The following is a 20,284-nucleotide window of genomic DNA, read 5'->3' on the forward strand; positions in this document are numbered from 1 at the left end:
ACACCAGCACAGTACCCACCCAGCGGGCCCATACCTCTGTCCCCAGGACCCGTCAATTAGCAGTGTGTCCACCACTGCAGGGACCCCAGGGCACACCACAAGCCCAGGACAATCAGGGACCTGGTGTCAGTGGCAGTGGGCACACGGTTCAGGGGACAGAGGCACAGGACAATGAGGACACAGGGAGGACTGCTGTGTGACAGGGGGAGGGCAGGCCCAGGGAACCGACCCTACAGGAGGCACTCACCATGATCCTGGGAGCATACCAACATTCCCAGGAAATGCTGGACCAGATCCTGGAGAAGTTGCAGGAGAACATGCGGCTGCAGGAGGGACAGTACCTGGGGATCAGGGAGGACTTGAAAGCCATTAAGACCACCCTGGTCTCCATTGCAGGGGTGCTGACAGACATGGCCAACAGTATGAAGTAGGCAGTGGTACACCACCGGCCCCTAACACTAGCCAGAACACTGAACAGCCCTCCACCTCCGCTGCCACTAATGGACAGGAGGCCCCGCCACTGGACCAAGAGGCCACCAGCACCCCTCCCCTTGCAGAAGGAGAACCACCCTGCAAACGTTCCCTGCGATCCAGGCAGAAGCCTGAGACTATTGCCAAGACTCCCGCCAGAAAATAAGACTCTCCTGATTGTCACACTTGTGTCCCACTCTGTCACCCTGTCCACCTTGAACTGCCATTGCTCCCCTTCCTATGCCCCTTGGACAATGCACCTGTGATACAAATAGACTGGACTCTAACCTGGACTTTCCTCCATGATCACCCCAGACCATTGCACTATCCACTCTTCTTCAGAGCACTGCAATAAAAACACTTTGAAAAAATACAAGTACAGTGTATGTCTATTGATTTCAAAATGTATACGTTTAACAAGGTTCAAACATTACAATTCAACCTTACAGTAATATTTACATGGGAAAGACCTGTAGTTGGCTGCACTGAACACACTAGGAGCAATAGTGAGGCACCAACATCCACAAAAATAGATGCTAAAGGGTACAGTGAGTGGGCATAGAAGTAGGATTACACAGCCTGCCAGTGACACTGTCACACATCAAACTGTAAATGAAATGTGAAATAACCATGTCTGTCACTGAAAGTATTGACAAATGACTGCACTTCTGTTGTCCACATCCTCATCCTCTGCCTCCTGATCTTCACTGTCCACAGGGTCCACTGCTGCCACACGGCCATCTCCAGCCTCCTCCTCCTGCAGAAAAGGCACATGGCGGCGCAAGGCAAGGTTGTGCAACATACAGCATGTCACAATGATCTGTCAGACCTTCTTGGGTGAGTAGCACAGCGATTCACCTGTTAGATGGAGGCACCGAAACCTGGCCTTCAGGAGCTGAATGTCCTTTCTATTATCCTTCTTGTTCGCCCATATACCTCATTGTAACTTTCCTCTGCCCTTGTCCTGGTATTCCTCACAGGGATCAGTAGCCATGATAGGTTGGGGTAACCAGAGTCACCTGCAAATATCGAGGGACAACTGTTAGCCACACACTCACCCCTAGGGCCAACAACATACCCATACACCAACATCCACTGGGTGGGGACCAGGGCTCACCTATTAGCCACACCCTGTGCCTCCGGAGTTGGGCCATCACATTTGGGGTGCTGCTATTCCTCAGGATAAAGGCATCATGCCCAGACCCAGGATACTTTGCATTGACGTTGGAGATGTACTGGTCCGCCAGGCACACCATCATCTGGGCATTCATGGAGTGAGAGCTCTTTTGATTTCTAAACACCTGTTCATTCTGCCAGGGGGGGACAAATGCAATATGTGTTCCATCAATTGCCCCAATGGTGCTGGGGATATGTCCCATTGGATAGAAGTCAGCTTTCACTGTGGCCAAATCTTCCACCTGTGGGAAAACGATGTAGCTGCACATGTGTTTAATCAGGATACACAACACTCTGGTCAGCACTATTGAGAACATTGGCTGTGATATTCCTGCTGCCAAGCCCACTGTCACTTGGAAATAACCAGTTGCCAGGAAATGGAGCACAGATGGGACTTGCACAAGAAGGGGGATCCCAGTGGGGTGACAGATATTAGGTCAGGCTCCAATTAGGCACACAGCTCAGTGGTTGTGGCCCTGTCAAGTCTATAGGTGAGTATAATGTGCCTGTCCTCCATTGTTGCCAAGTCCACCAAGGGTCTGTACATGGGGGGATGTCTCCATCTCCTATTCATCCACAATGGTTGCAATTTATGTGGCAAAAGAGTGATCAGCTGGTCATTATCTGCACATTGTAACCACTACAGTTAAATGCATATTGTGATTGTTACAATATTTTGGTATTAAAGGTCCAGAATATGAAATTGTGTGCTGTGACGCAGTTAGGATCCATGGCCTGCCTCCCCCCACCCCTGAAATGGCGTCTGCCTGTACAGTATGGAGGGACAGGTGGAAGTGAGGTAATTCTGCTGACATTGTGCGCTGTCGCGGCAGTGGGACGGAGGGTGAGGGGAGCACCACGGCGGAGACAGGAGAGGACAGTTCGAACACTGATACCTCTTCCGATGGAAGCTCCCTGGTGGTGGCGGACACCTCTGTGCCCACCCCGACTACAGGTACAGCCGCCACCCCCGTACCAGCACCGTCCTCCCAGCTGCCCCTCAGCAAGTTTCCTGTGCCCGCTCACCTAGGAGGGTGTGCATCTCCTTCTCCCTGCCCCAGTTAGCCCTGCTGCCCTGAGTGAGGAGGCTATTGACCTCCCTGCGATCCATGTCTGTTGGGCATTCAACCATTGTGAATGCCATCCAGGGGCTGTCAGCCCAAATGCAACACTCCAATGCATTTCCGGAGGGCATTCACACTGGCTTGGCGGCCCAACAAAGATCAATCCAGGCTCTGGCCTCCTCTCTGATGGTAGCCATTGTCCCTGTTTCCACCCTCCCCCCTCCAACTTCTTCCACCCAATCCCATTCCCCTCAACCACAACCTATCCCAAGCACACAGGCAGACGGGCAGGCACCCAGGGCAGCACACAGGAGTGGACATGGCAAAGACAAGCACGACATTTCATCCCACAGGCACTCACACAAACACCATCTAGATGTAGACATACCAACATCCACTGCCTCCACTGTGGCCCCCTCCTCCCCCTCCACCTCCCTCCCAGAAGCGTCTCCACTCACACCTGCATGCACAACATCCTCATCCATTACCACCATCACCAGCACACCTATCAGTACACACCCCTCACTGGCAGTCAACACCCCACATCCATGCACAAGTCCCCTGTGTCCTCTCCCACTGTATCTGTGCCCCCTCCTCCCAAAGTACACAAACGCAAGCACTTGCAGGGGATGGGCTGGAGCCTCCCTCCACCACTACCAGTATCAGCAACAGCACCACCACTGCCACTACTGAACAACGTCACTGCCAGAAGACAGTGTGTAGTCTTGCGTCCATTGGCTATTTTGCGGCCTGACCCCTGCAAATCCTGTGGGTCTGACACCCAACTGAGAGACTGTGACCTTGCACTCCCCAAGATCTACATCGCAGGGCATGATGCCCCCTCCAGAACCAGTGGAGAAGACATCCACTCACCCCATCCTCCCCAGGATGAAGCTCACTGGGCACGATACCTCCTCCAAAACCAGTGGAGAAGACATCCACTTGAGAGACTGTGGCCTTGCACCCCCCAGGACCAAGTAATGGGCATGTTCTCCCCTCCAGAGCCAGTGGGCAAGTCACCCACTTGAGAGACTGTGGTTTTGCACTCCCCTGATAGAGTAATTGGCATGTTGCCCCCTCCAGGACCAGTGTCGTTGTAACATCTTCTGGCTGAGGTGCCACCCGTCCCCCTGAGATGCCTGGCTATTTTTGACTTGATGCCCCTGCAGTGTTCTCTCTGTGTTTTTGCTGGAGTGAGTTGTTGGCCTTGGACTTTGTGATGTGGCCCTGTGGCCCATGAACATTGAGGACTGGGCTGTGTCCCTTGATTTGTAAATATGTATATACTTTTTGATTTGGATGAACGTATTCCTACTATATTTGTCTTATTACAATCACTTTATTCTATTGTAGTTGTCCTTGCATTATTCCTGAGTGGTACGGGTCAATATGTTATGTTACTGCATCTGCTTGTGTGTATGGTGTTGGGGGTGGGGGTGTTGGGTGTTGCGTGTGTGTGTCACTCTTTTTCCTCCCCCCTCCCCTGTGTGCTAGGTGGCTGTACTCACCGTGGTCGCCTTCGCCATCGTTGGTGTTCGAAGTGGAGCTGCACATAGAAGAGCATGGGGAAGACATGCAACTCGGGCTCCATGGCGGCTTGGTTCTTCCCTGAGTCTCCACAGGTGAGTCGTTTCCCTTCTGTGCAGTGTTTCCACCAGGCTTTTGATGTCGTTGGTACCACCCCGGAAAAGGTGGCGGATTGGTGTGTCATAATACAGTGGGCGGAACATTGTCTTCCGCCTGGATGTAGGTGGTTACCACTTTGGTGCCTGTTGTTTCCACCCTGGCAGTCGGTGTGTTAAAGTGGCTGTCTTTCTGAGCTGTTTCCACGTTGTCATAATTTGGCGTTAATTGCTGCCGGCCTGTTGGGGTATTACCGCTACTTTATCACCGAACGCCAGGGTTGTAATGAGGGTCTGAGTCTTTAAAGTTTATGTTGGGGCCCTCCTTCCTTTTGAAGTGCCCACTTTTATGCCCTCTCTTGCTCCTGAAAGCAGTCTGTGACAAAAGGAGCAACTCCAAATCTGATAGCCCCACAACACATGCAATGGGAGTGACTAGAAGTTCACAGCTGGATGTCAGCCACAGCAATGTGAGTATCAAAATATTATCCCAGGGCCTCAGCCCTACTATTTATGATTCTCTTATGAGCTCCATCTCCTTCCTGAGATGTGCCCAGGCCCCTTCCTTGTGACCTCTCTCTTGATCAAAGAGCACCCTTTGAAATGTATTAGGGGAGCCTGGCTCTCTCTTTCTCCAGTGTGTCCCACTCAGCTTACATGAATGCAGCAATACATAAATCTTTTTGGAGGGATTCCTCTACATCCTCTCTTTTTGCTTCACCATGCAGCCCTGGTTTTCCCAAAAAGGAACCCAGAGACAGCCAAGCATTGTCCCAGCCACAGGCACACATACACCCAGCACATGCATATAACATACACACACTTAACAGCACTACATCTTTCGTGTTTTGTACCACTCACAGGCTCACATATTCCCAGCACATGCATGCCATACACACACTGCAAAGTACTGCATTAGCACTGTATTGTGCAGTTTACAGGCTTACATACAAACATCACACATACACTGTGAAGCACTACACACCAAACTGATGTAGGCCAAGGGTGAGTTCAGGGCACAGCAGAACTTTAAATAAGTGAGCCTGTCGGCCTCACTCCAATGACACAGACAAAAAAGACCTGTTGACTCCTACTGATCACTATATGGTATGCTGCCACCACTGTGCTCATGCTGCTTAACTCCTGGTGAAGACAGTAGAATTTCACTACTATGAGGGTACCGCTTTGGGTGCCCCTCAAGGTCCAACAAGACTGCAATCTGTGAGACAGGCCAATATCATGGTGCACATGCACAATCCATTTTTGCCTATGACAACAAAAATCAGCATTAGGGATTCAGACATCAGTACAGTTGGGGCACTTAGAGCAGGGTTCCATGTCTAATACCATGCAGAGGACTTTTGTGTCCCAACATTTGAGCATATTACTTGCATATTTGCATCATGATCAAACTAGAAAATGTAGGCAGAAATGTTTGTTGCCAGTTTACGCCTTTCTATTAATTTATTTACTTATTTATTAAATATGCTTAAATGGTGCAGACCTAGCCACAGGGCCAGTGGTGTGTTTCATATGTAAGACGAAAAATTGAACTACCAGCATAAAACAGGCATAATTTACAATTAGACATTATGGTAAGCTCTGAACAAGTGTGTTTTCATTTCCAGAAGGTAGAGCAAATGTGGGTTGATTCTGTTTCTTCAGGTAATCTGTTTGCAATGTCATTTAAAAAATGGAGAAGACTAGGGGCCATATGTACGAAAGCTTTTTCCCATAGACACAGAATGGGTAAAATCCTTTTGTACATCTGGCCCTAGTTTCTTCTAGTTGTACGTTTTGCAGATTCTCTTTCAGCTTGAAACAAGGAACACACATTGTAGCAAAAATCACTATTTGTATGATAATGCCCAAATCAAAAATGTTTGCTAATGGCAGGACGTTAAGGAGATTTTTTAAATCATTACGCTGTTTGCCAGAAAAAAAAACTTTAGCAAATTTGTAGGTCTATAAGTAGTGGGGTTTATTTACAGACAATAATGAAGGATAATACCATAAAGTGTCAGCTCCTTCAGGCATTCCCTTACTGCTTTCCTCAATTCTGTGTTGTTACTTTCATATATATATATATATATATATAAATATATATATATATATATATATATATATATAAATATATATATATATATATATACATATATATATATATATATATTAATATATATATATATATAGCATTAGGGCTACCCTCATATACTGTTTGAGTGGTAGATTCTGATCAAAAAGGGGTAACCCGTCATATTTACTATGGCCAGAGTGGTAATACAAATTCCTGCTTATTAGTGAGGTTGGATTTTGTATTACTATTTTAGAAATGCCACTTTTAGAAAGTGAGCATTTCTCTACACTTAAAATCCATCAGTGCCTTACAGCCTGCCTCCAATCCATGTCTGGGTTGGGCTGGTTGACAGCTCCCTTGTGCATTTCACCCAGACAACCACAAACACAGGATACTCAGTCACACCTGCACTCATCTGCATAATGAATGGGTCTTCCTGGGCTGGAAGGGTGGAGGGGCCTGACACCTACATTTCAAATATTAATGTCCTGCCCTTACACAATGGACTGCCAAACTCCCTACTGGAACCCTGGCAGACAGACCTGTCCTGAAAGGGGACCTTGTGCACTTCAAAACCATTCTTTGAAGTCTCCCCCACTTCAAAGGCACTTTTGGGTAATAACCAACTCATACACGTCCTGGGACAGACACTCAGATCCTGCAAGCTGCCAAGAGGAGCTGCCTGGCTGCCCAAAGGACTCACCTGGACTGCTTTTCTGTGAAGGACTGCTACTTTGCTGTTTCTCTGCCACCTAGCTGGCCTCTGACTCTGCTGGCAAGTGCTCTCCAAGGGCTTGGATTGAGCTTGTCCCCTGCTCCTGAAGTCTCAAGACCAAAAAGACTTCTACTTTTCAAGGAAACTCCTTGTGCGGCGAAAACCATCGCACAGCCTGCCGGAATCGACACACAGCCTGCTCCACGGTAAAAGAATCACCACACTGCAGAACCCGGAATGACGCAGCCCAGCTCACCGAGGGGAGATCGACGCAGCACCTATGTTGCTTCTAGATCTTTGATGCACAGGCCTACCGGATCGATGCATCGCCGAGCCGTAACGATGCAGCCCGACTTCCTGCATGAGGAATTGACGCAGAACCTGCCATACAACAGAAACTCAAATGCATCGCCACACCGGATCGACGCAGCACCGGTGACTTCGACCTGTATGCCCAGGGTTTCCACACAACGTCCCTGGGCATCAAAAGACCCTGCATCGCAGTGAGGATCCAAGACTTTTGCAGCATGGGAAGAATCGATGCATCGTCTGTGAGCATCAGGAAATCCAACACACCTTCTTTTTTCCACGCATCTTTTCCTCTGCGGTCTTCGTGAGTGTAATTTTGATGCATACCAGGTACTTTGTGCTCAAAAGAGACATTTATTGAGTCTTAAAGACTTAAGACTCTTCTTATCATTACAAAAGTGTTATTTATAATTGTGCTTATCAAATATTGATTGTTTTGACCTTAATTTACTAGGATAAATATCTTATGTTTTTCTAAACCTGTGTGGTGTATTTTTGGGGGTTTTTCATTGTGTTATTGCATGATTTATTGCACAAATACTTTACACATTGCCTTCCAAGTTAAGCCTGACTGCTCAGTACTAAGCTAACAGAGGGTGGGCACAGGATAGTTTGGATTTTGTGTGACTCACCCTGACTAGGACTGTGGTCCCTACTTGGACAAGCATGTATACCCCTGCCAACTAGAACCCCATTTCTAACACCAACTCAGATGGAGGGGTGGGATTTTCAATACTCACAAATGGCAGAACAGATCACTAAACATATGTCATGGTATGTCTGAGGCTTTGCCCAGCCTGTTAAGCGTAGGAGGATGCATGCATATCTAAAATGCTGTAGGGTATCAATAGACTACCTGCAAGAAGCTCATGTAAGAGGGGACCGTATACCCTACCTCAGAAGGTGACACTTCCTACTCCAGCTACACCCGAGGGATACTGATTTGGGTAGCTCTTGGGACCCCTTTTCCTCACTGGGGCCACAACCTGGACCCAGAGTGGAGAAATGTTGTACTATATGGCACCCTAGAGGGCAGAGAAATCTGTCTAATTAATGTCTATGCACCTAACAATGACTGCCTTAACTTGTACACTGTGGTCGCAACGGCCGACTTGCCATATCTTACAGCTGATAATATACTAGTGGGAGACTGTAATTGTGTCCTGGATGGCACGCTGAATTGGGGCCCCCCAAATTGCACACCAAACCCCACCTGACTGGCACTTTACGTGATTTAATGCATTAATTATACCTCTTCACATTTGGAGAAATAGACACCCCCAAGAAGAACAATACTCTTGTTATACCCTCACTGCAGGGACCTACAGTTGACTGGACTAATGTTTGGTTTCTGGGGAAGTAGAGCAAACAGTGACTAGAATCTCCTACCTTACCAGATATTTATCTGATCACTCACCTGTCTTCGTGACCTTCAGAAAGAGGTGTAGGAGACCAGCGATACCACTTTGGCAGCTTGGGGCAGAGGCCTTAACACATCCACGTTCGAGGCCATGATATTCAACCCATTAATGCATTATTTTTAAGAGAATTGGGACACATCAGGGAGTTGGGCTATGTACTAGGTGGCAATTAAATCAGTTCTCCATGGGGAGGGTTTAGAGATGTCATATAGGATCAAGAGTCAACTAGAAAGATACATTTAGGTATAAGAGAGGGAGCTAGAACAGTTAGAGGCTGCACTTCCCTCACACCCCAATAGATTAGGGAACTGGTGGGATGTACTTAGGGCCCTCTTGGATGCTTGGCAGAGGGTTGAAAAGCATGTGTATACAGCATACCACCAAAGACTCCATGTAAAAGGAGACAAAACTGGGTCAATGTTAGCCCACCAGATCAGACATGAGAGCCCTCAGATCCCAATTTTGGCCACGCATGATCATGCAGGTCACATGGTCTGCAAGCAACAGGCCATTAATGACGTTTTCAGATACCATTTGAGCACCATTAATGGTACTTGGGAAGTCTACCTGAGACAGATCCCTCTCCTGAGTCTCACTTTCTGAGGAGTATGAAGCTCTAGAACACTCCCTCACTCGTGAGGCGATTCTAGCTGCGATTTGCACCCCAAAAATGGCAAAAACGCTGGGAAGCATTGGACTTCCCACTGAGTGCTATCACAAATACGTGGATAAACTGGCCAATAAACTCCCTGAAGTTTACGAGGAAGCACTCCAGAAGGGTAGTCTCCCACCCAGACTGCGAGAGGCCCTGGGGGTAATGATCCACAAGCCTAATAAGGATCTGATGCCTTTGCGTACAGGCCTCTTTCCCTTTTAAATGTTGATGTCAAACTCCATAGTAGCATATTGGCGATCCACCTACTTCCACATCTCCCATCCCTTATACATTCTGATCAATCCAGGTTCATCCTCAAAAGAAAACACTGCATAATCTCAGATGCCTCTCTCATACCTACCATGCTTCATGGCATCCTGGTGACAAGATGGCCCTAGCACTTTTAGATATCGAACAGGCATTCAACGCCTCAAGCTGGTGATACATTTGGCAGGTACTGAGGAAAGCAGGCATCAGCCCTAAATTTATACAGTGGATACAACTGCTTTAAAATAACCCCTGGGCATGTGTGCGATCCGGGATGGAGGTGTCAATGGTGTTTAGCCTGAACAGAGGTACCAGGCAGAGATGTCCTCTATCTCCACTCCTATTTGCATTAGCGATGGAGCCCCTGGCAGAGAGGCTGTGGAGAACTCTGATCCCATAGGGGATTGCTGTTGGGAAGACCACTCATGTGGTCTCCCTTTATGTGGATGATACCCTGATATATGTCAGCCAACCTATATATGGCAGTGCAGCTTCAACATGCTGTCCATTGGCACAACTCAGGGGACTCATGGGAGAAAACCCTCCTAAAGGGGGTCTTATGGGGACACTACGCTTCTTCTACTTCTGATGAGGGAGTCTTGGGCTCCCCTAGATACACCTTATGCGATCAGACAAGTGTCCGAAAAATGGGAGAAGACAGTCAAACAGGTGATCCAGTGCGTGTTATATGCCCCAGACCTACCGCTTCAGATTCTACAACCGTTTCGTAAGATCACCAAGTCCATATCAGTGCAGAATTTAGGGAAGTGTGTAATAACTTATGAGACATGTACCCCGAGGAATGTTTCACCCCTCGGGATGACGCCATGGTATTCTTTTGCCCTCGGTACCGGTGAATACTGCCAATATGCTAAAATCTCCGCCATGGCCTGTGAACCCTGGCCTCCCTTCTTAGATGCCCACCGCATTTCAATATCCTGGTGACGCTACTGAAGACGATTGCAGGGCATAGGCTGATCTTGCATCTTTATAGGGCACTACATAATGACCTATCCGAGACATCCTTCTTGGTCCAGGACAGATGGGATGACATACTAGTTGGGCTGCTCACACGGAGAATGGGTACGCATACATCAAGGGGTTCATACTACTAGCTCCAATGCCAGATTCAAACTTGTCCAATTTAATTATATTCACCAAACCTACCTCTGTCCTAAAACACTGCACAGGATCTACCCTGTGTGATCAGAGAGCTGCCCACAATGTGGACACCTGACAGCAGACTTCATACATATGATCTGGAATTGCATGGCCCTGGCCTCTTACTGGCAAAAGATATTAGATAACCTGAGCAAGGCCACTGGGTGACAGATACAATTGAACATTATAAAAGTAATAATGGGTCTGAACCCGTCCCTCGCAACAGGAAGCTTAGTAGGAAGTTTGTACTGCTTGCTTTGGTCCTGGCAAAACCCTATATAACTATTAAATGGAAGAATGTAGACTCCCCCGTTATGAAGACTGGCTCCGGGATGTCTTTGAGTGGGCATCAGTGGAAGAAATAGAAATGAAACACATCCAGAAGGATGAAATACTAGATGATGATATGGGGGCATGGGCTGCCATATTAGCTGACCTGTGTGGACCTCCTATGGGGTCTTCCCCTATTGAACCTGACAAATGAGACCGTATTTGAATGTCAGGATATGCATCTTGACTGCTATTGTCTGTGATATCCTGTTGTACTGTTATGTACTCTGTTGTTTGAAGGGTCAGGCACTAGAGCAGGGGGCTGGAGCAGTCGGAAAAAGTTGATATCTTCTTTTTGCTGAAACAGGTGCATTGTTTTAATCACATCCTGTATGTTCAGTTCTATGGTGATGTGTGCCCTTTTTAGCCACAAAAAAAAAAATATATATATATATACATATATATATATACATATACATATATATATATATATTTTGTGGCTAAAAAGGGCACACATCACCATAGAACTGAACATACAGGATGGGATTAAAACAATGCACCTGGTTCATATATATATATAAATATAAATATATATATATATATATATATATATATATATATATATATATATATATATATATATGTTTTGTGGCTAAAAAGGGCACACATCACCATAGAACTGAACATACAGGATGGGATTAAAACAATGCACCTGCTTCAGCAAAAAGAAGATATCAACTTTTTCCAACTGCTCCAGCCTCCTGCTGCAGGGCCACTATTAGCATTTAATTTACAGGCCCTGGACACATGTAGTGCATTTTGTTAGGGACTTACCAGTAAATTAAATGTGCCAATGGGATATGAACCAATGTTACCATGTTTTAAGGGAGAGGGCATATGCACTTTAGCACTGGTTAGCAGTGGTAAAGTGTGCCGATTCTTAAAACCAGCACAAACTGTGTCAGAAAAGTGGAAGGAGGCAGGCAAAAAGTTGAGGGATGACCACCCTGAGGCTGTCATGTGTAACAGTGGGACAATAGTGTATCTTGCATATCTATAGTACTCAGGACCCAGAACCTTAATCAGGCATATGGTGCACAAAAGCAGAGTACAAATCCCCAACATTCAAACTCATTGGAACCTAAACCTTTACCTAACTCCCCCCTTCCCATGGGTAGCTGCACAATAACCCTCAACCCAACTGTACGTCAGTTAAGGACCAGCCACCACTGCCCCATTTCCCAAACCCCAACAAAGAAAAGAAAGCAGAAACATTGAGTACAGTGAATCTCTGTGCTATGCAAGTGGTGAGAACTCTGAATAGGGTGCAAGCCAGAACAAGCTCAAGGTTCCTCACTGTCTATACCCTCCTCTTCTCCGATGCTACCCGTCAACTCAGTATTTCAACTAAAAGTTAACAAGATACTCCATGAGTCTATATCCGGTTTCAGACCAATTATAATCATTATTCCTGAGTAACTATTGAGCAGACTGAAATCACTTCAGCAGAATCAATCACGGAGAATAACATAGTCACACCAGGCAAAGTTTATCTCTAAGCTCTCCTCTGTACTCACAACTAGTCATGCCAACCTCCAGGGCCACCCCATGCCTGTCACTGGCAGTATCTGGGTCACTGCAGCATCTGAGAAAGGTGTCTCTGGGGTCAAGAACCACATCTGGAGCCCGGAGCATGCCATCCGGACAAAGCATGATCTTGTCAGATGGCCAGCCATCGCCAATACTTCTCCACCTCCTCTGGCGGGTCGACAGCATCTGTGCATGTGGCGACCATCACTCCTGACCCATCCTGCTCTGACTAGAGGGTCATGCCAAGGTGTCGAAGCATTCAATGGCTTCTCCAGAAATAAAGAAGCCCAGAACTGACCCTTCATGTTGGACTCAAAGTTTGGCTAGAAATATCAGGCTGTATTTCAAGTTCAATTCACCTTTCAACTGCTATAAAAGTTTTTGTGTGTTCCTGCGCTTTCTGAGTATGGTCAGAATATACAGAAATGGGATGTCGTTGGAACGGGGGGGGTGCTTGTACACAGGCCCATTGAAGGATGGCATCCCAGCCTCTGTAGTTAAACATGCAGGTGATTATCGCTCTTGGAGGGGCACCAGGTTTGGGTATGGTTGCGAATGCTCCGTGGGCTCTGCCAATCGTGAAGAACTTAGACAGTTTTTTCGGGAGGAGGGACGTAGTAAGCCATTCTATGAGGAAGGGATCGATGGACAGACCCTCCACCCATTCTTAAAAACCCATGAAGCACAGGTTACTCCTTTTGGATCTCCCCTCAGCATCCTCTATACATTCATCCAGGCAGGCAATCATCTTGTTAAGGTCATAGTCTTTATGGCACAGTTTCCAGACTTCCTGGTGTAGGATGTCTACTGTTTGTTCCACAGCAGTTACTCAGTCCGTCACCTTATGAAGGTCCGCCCAGAGTAAGTTTACATCTATGACTATGGCATATATTTTATTGACCATCTCGGTTCAAGTCTGCCAGGGACAGGCCCTGGCTCGGTGACCCATCCATCTGCTCTTTCGGGCCCTGATTACCATCCTCCGCTGCCAGTTCAGGAGGCTGCACTATCTGGGTCTAATTGACAATTTTATTAGATTGCGCAGGCTTAGTACCCTTTCCTTTCTCCATGATGGCTGGGGTCCACAATGCTCCTCAGCCCCACAGTTAGGTGGATGTCTCACAGACCGCAGTGACTGCATCGGGCCGCTTAACTGGGATAAATGGATAGTGATAAATGTTGTCAGAGCCTCAGTGCTTCAGGTATTTGTCCGAAGGAGGCGCTGCACAATCACAGGTGCGCCTCCAATGCAACTAAGAGCTGAAGGCACATGGAAGAAAGCAGTACACAGTAGGTGGATAAGTACTTCCTCGTAGCCTCGATGCACCGGGGGGGAGTGTATAACGACAGAAAGTGGCATCACATCAAAATGTTGTGGAGTATGTCGCAAGTCCCAGTGGTGTAATACGGTTCTGTTGCAGCTGCAGGTATCCACCACCTCGAAGAGGCTCTAGGGGACCACTGCATGGGTTTAAACAGCCTACGCTTAAGAGCACAGGGCAAAGGTAAGATTGTCCTTGGGTGTCCCCCTTATGTTGAAATGGATCTTCATTGCAAAAGTAGGCCTCGTCTCACAGCCTGTGTTGTAACTTTGGTTTGGGGCTAGACCCAGGCACTGCAAGTATATGCGAGTCAAGAAAATGATGAAAGCTTGTTGTTCTACTGAGATGATGTCTCATTCTGTTCCCTGTGATGTCCAGAATACACACTTTTCCACCTTTCACTGAGACGCATTCACCAGAGAATCATGCTCAAAAATTATGGACACAACTTTACTATCTATTTCATGTCAAGGTCAGAGGATATTTGCAAGATCACATCACTACTTTTATCATTCTGCAACCATCAGTCTAGAGTAACCTTACTGTTTCTATAAGATAGTTCGTGTGTAGCTTTTGCACAAAAAAGGGAAATCGGTCTAGCAGGGATGAAGATTTAATTAATTTTAGGTCCTCATCCTCATCACGTGTGGCTCGGTGAACGATGCATTTTTAGAGAACGATAAATAACTCCGATTACACATTTCCCCATAAAAATGGTGAATAACATGAAGATTTTGTTGCTTTCTGCACCACAATCTGCATGGTCAGTAGTTTGCTGGGCTTTTTCTACCTGTAAAATTTCAACCATTAGCTCAGCCTTCATGTAACTCCGTGCGGAATTTATCGAATTACCAGGTGCAGTAGCTTCACCAAAATTACAGTTTCGACCCTTGGGCAAGCAGGCGTTTGTACCTGGGACGCATTTTACTTGGCCACTTGTAATTGGGGCATAAGCAGTGCTTTAAATGGGCCGGTACTCTCCGGTACTGAGTACCGGCACTTTTTTATTTTGAGAGGGAGAGTACCGGCATATCTCAAGAAAAACGTAATACTTTTAATTGGAGAGTACCGGCACTTCTCAGAAACAAGCAGGTACTCTGTTATAGAGTACCTGCACTTCTATTTTTCCATTTAAAGCACTGGGCATAAGTGGTATTTTTGTTTGCTTTCCTCTTTCCTCACATACACCCTGCAGGGAGTTTATTAAAATCATGTTTAAATGGCAGACAGCGTATTATGCAAATACCAAAGCGTGACATGCAACCGTTGCATGTTTTCAATTGGATAGGAGGGCAATCCATATTGTGTGTGATTTAATTGATCGGAAACGTTTCGGGCGACGGGACAGTTCCGTTCTTTTACAGATTATCTTTATTGTGTGGTCAAGTACTTGAAAAGTCTTTTTCAAACTGACGTTTCCTAGTGTTAATTAGCATAAGAAAAATCATTTGAAAATGGTATGTGGTTCAAGCATGAGTTGGCCGATTAACATCTGTAAGATCAATGTTCAGACGGTCACTGCCAATCTTGACAGCTTGCTGGGCCATACCAGTAGCAGCATCTTTGGGTCTGTCACTGATGGAGGACAGCTTTTGCACTCAGAGAACTGTAGATAAAGCATGTACAAATTCCCCAGGTACACGTCCTCGGCCACGAATCCATCTAAAGGGAGAAGGCTAATAGGAAGGGGGTTCATCTTCAGAGCCCGTTCAAGAAGGTGCTTGATGTCTCATAGGAAGCACACATTAACAGGCCTGGGCAGGCAGACTTCAGAACAGTGGGATCCTTTGGGTGAGCATCCCAAAACACAGCAGCTTCGAGGTTGAAGAGAAGCAACTCGCCAAGACCGTTTTTTCCAGAATATGTGAGATAGAATAGTTGTTTGTAAAATGCAAGGGAAACTTCAGTTTACCTATAGAGGACTCTGAAGAAAATGTCTGCAATGAGAAACTTATAGCAGTCAAACCCTCTAGTAACTTATTACAGGAAGTAGTAATATCTCAGTGTTCACTCACTGGTCAACTCATTTTGTGTTATCAAATTTCTCTTTCCGTCAAATTTAGGATAAGCTAGTAATGGAGATAATCTTGGGCAAAATGACACTGAGCTAGAGCTGTGAGCAGCAAAGAAATGTCTTACTACTTCACCTCTGCCACATGCTTTGATGCAGTGCTTGGTACCAATGAGGGTGTGTTCACTGACCTTGTAAGCAGTACGGAACAAAATCTTTGCCTCAGTACTATCTCTGTATCTCTACTGTTGACACAGAAATGAAGATTGATCTCAAGATGGGTCATGTTGAATCTGAGTTCTCTGGCAAAATCATTAGATGTGAGAGCCACACCATAAATGAAGTGGACCTATCTTCTGCTCACCAAAGCACACAGCCTGGAGCAGTAGGTTAGCACACTTTCCGATTGACTCCCTTCACTTCTTCATGACTTTACAAGGCCTGTGCACATAGTTCACATGTCAACTTTAAATACTGTTTATTTTCTCTGCGCTCTTTTTCAAAAAGATTATGATACAATCTACAATGGTGTGACATTGAAGCTGCTTGCAATTTGAGTGTTTGTTTGAGTAGTGATTTATTCTTGTCTCCTTCACAAATTATAACAAAATATGTTGCACAACTGAAACGTGTTTTTTTTCAAAACATCACTAGTAAAATAGTCTCATCATTGATGTTTTGTATATTTAACATTTTTATTACAAGCATGAAACAGTCACATTTAGCTATAATTATTTAGATAATGGTTTATTTTCTTTTATTTCTTTTTCATTTTTGAGGCGCATACTTGCCATAAAATAGTTAAAGAACATTAATCATCGCACCAGGTTGCTAAGGCCAGACATGCTGACGTTGATAATACTAGTTATATAATGAGATATATTTTATGGAAAGCACATGCCAGTTGCTATAGCTGTGCAAGCAGTTCTACAGTTGAAGGTGACTTCCTTGGGAGGACCTGTGCCACAGTCACATGTATCTATACAACAGAAGACATTGTTGCTTCAATTTCCCAGTTCCCATTTGAATGCACATCCCTCCTGACTGATGCTACTTTATAACCATTGCATAGTATGTCGAGTGATGATGTACTTTACTGTCATTAGTAATATGGATGCGGTGTACGACCCGATAACCGAGTCACTACGTCCACATGTCCATTCACCCTGTAGGGAGGGGCATTCTCCACTTTTTTGAGACATCCGGTTTACTAATGAATACCTGCAATGGCATTAGCTGCCCTGTCCTATACGCGCACTGAGCCTCTGCACGAGCCTGGACCATGCACCAAGCCTGGATACTCACCCCCTGCTGCCAGTCACTGTGTGCTGGCTAAGACCCGGCACACCATACCCTGAAATAATGCAATCCAACTGCAGACACCCTTAAAACTCAAAGAATATATTTAGGACAAATATTTATATATATATTTTTTTTTCCTAAATATATTCTAACTATTTGTCAGTGTGCAGGAGTCCCATACATATCAGGCCTCAATTATGCCAGTTAGTTCCCTGATATACTTAGGAGGACTAAGATGTATTTATATACTGAATACAAGTATGATTTGACTATGCTGACATTTAATAGCGTTTCTGTCTTTAAAATTCTGATTGGCTATAATTTTGTACTAAAACTTTGATGGCCATAATGTCGTCGTATAGTAAACTCGTAGGATTTCGTCTGCCATGAGACTAGCAATGGTCATCTTCGTCCACACTGGTACACTGGATCGGAGGAACTACATATCGTTTTGCATAAATATATTTGCCTGCTGTGCATTAAGTGTTTTGTATCTGACGCACACTTTTCATGGCGATATACATGATTTTACCTTTTCAGAGAAATAACATTAAAGGGCACAGCGGCAGATTTTAAATTATTGGAATATTTGTTTTGCGGTCCTTCAGTACTACATGTAAAATATTTCAGATTTAGACACTATGGCCCTCATGATGATTTTGGCGGTCTTTTCCAAAGACCGCCAATGCCGCGGGTGCCGAAATACCACCAGTGCTGGCAGTCTTAAGACCGCCCTAATACAACTGATTTCTGACTTCCACCCCAAATCGGGTGGAATTCTGAGAACAGTCATGCTGGCGGGTGGCAGTGCCAAAAAGAGACCGGACACTATATTACAACCCGTAATACGGTGTGGCAGTGTTCAGATGGTGAGGCACTGCAGGTAGTGGAAGCACCAGGACCCGTCCCCTCCCGGACGACCTCATCGACAACGAGGTAAGTGGATCGCCTGACAGGGGAGGGGGTATGTGTTTGAAATGTGTGAGTGTGTGTGTGAATGTCATGAATGTAGGGGGAGGAGGAGTGTTTGGGGGTGCGTGTCTGCGTGGTTGAGTGATTGGGTTTTGGGGGGAGTGTTTGTGTGAGTGGATGGGGGAGAACGGGTGAGTTCATGTATGAGGTGCAGGGGGTGTGCGTGAATGTATGTATGCTCACGGGGGAGGGGGAGGGAGGAGTGAATGCATGCGTGAGTGTGGTGTTTGTGTATGTATGTCAGTGTGAATGGGTGTGTATGTTGCGTTTGAGTGGGGGGGTGTTTGTGTGTAGAAGTGTGTGAGTGCATGTGTGTACAAGTGTATCCTGGCAACAGGTATGCTTATTCCAGTCACCAGGCTGCAAGACCGCCAGCTTTTTCTGGTGGTGCAACCACCAGAAAAATGCTGGCGATCTCCCGCCTCATGATACCACTAGCAGTATTGCGTCATCCACGTGCTGGAGGTGCTCACCCCCAGCCCGGCAGAACACGGTAATGTGGTGGGATGGGTGGAGGATCCGCGGTTTGGCTTCGGCCAAACCGCCAACCTCCTAATTTTGCGGTATTCACCGCCAGCCCACCAGCGGTGACACCGCCACAGCGACCCTGGCAGTCTTCGGACTGCCAGCGTCGTCATGAGGACTTATATTTGTAAAATTCTACCATACCATATTCCGTACCATAATTTGCCTAGTTAGGTCTACATTAATCTTGGGGAAGAGCCCTTTCACGAGGTGACCCTTGTGTGGTTACATTTACAAAACTACTTTTGCTTTGCAATTAGACTCTCAACAGATGATGATATTTAACGCTCTACAAAACACCAAGCATGCTTTATTCTACAATTTGTTATGTCATGTACTTCCTGAACTAGACCAAAAGTTCTGGATTAACTTATTTTGCAAGGTCCTTACATTTTCTGATAGAGGTCTATCCCCAGAAAAAAAAATTCATAGAATTTTCAAAGACAGTTACTTTATAGTTTAGGATACATTGTGAGGGCTCATGGGTCCATGTTCACCTGTTCAGACAATGGAGTGGAGAAGTGTAGCAACTGACAAAAAGTAGTTTGCGGTAGACCCACATTATTAAAATAAAACACATGCCAGGCAGAAAAGCAGGGGCTGGCCCCCCGCCACAGCAACCGCTGTAAATCCTTTCACAAGGAAAGGATAATAAAGTGACAGGGGCATTGGGGGTGACAAGCAGAGGGGAGTGCACTGTGCACTCCCCTCAGAGTGCGTGTGTTATTGGCCGGACGTCTGCCTGGGAGCGCCCTGGCTGCTTTCAGCAGCGTTATGATTGGCCGCAGGGCAGGCTGGGAGCCTGTGCCTGCCTGCTGCTGAGACGACAAGGGAGAGAGGAGCGGTGTGGGAGCTGAGGTAAGTTTTTTAAATATTTTTTTTTTTAATGTTATTAATTCCCCCCCCCGCGCGCCACCCCGCCCCCAAGAATCACAGCGAGCCGCGACTGCAGAAAAGCATGGCAGTATATGGTACCACAAGCAGTAAACAGGCATGCATAGAGTTGCATCATAGTAGAACTTTGGTGGTGCAGGGATCCGGGCAGGTATCTGTCAGCTGAGGTAGCTCTTAAAAGAGAAAGTGGGAATACGCAGGGCCAAAAACAAATCCCAGAAGATACCTCAAAATAACTGGAAGAATATCCAGAGGAGCTGCACTTTAAAAATGGGGTAGGCAAGACGCAAGATACTCACTTTGAAACTGGGATGGGAAATCGCACAATTCTTTACATTTGAGCCTGATAAGATGAGGGGATCAAAGAGAATGGGAGTATAAAGGGGCCATACCTTGGTAGTATTTGAGAGGGACCAGGCCAAAGAAAGAATGAAAGAATAAATTGATATCCTTTTTAGCT

The sequence above is a fragment of the Pleurodeles waltl genome, chromosome 6 (assembly GCF_031143425.1).
Source record: "Pleurodeles waltl isolate 20211129_DDA chromosome 6, aPleWal1.hap1.20221129, whole genome shotgun sequence".
In the NCBI taxonomy this organism is placed as follows: domain Eukaryota; kingdom Metazoa; phylum Chordata; class Amphibia; order Caudata; family Salamandridae; genus Pleurodeles; species Pleurodeles waltl.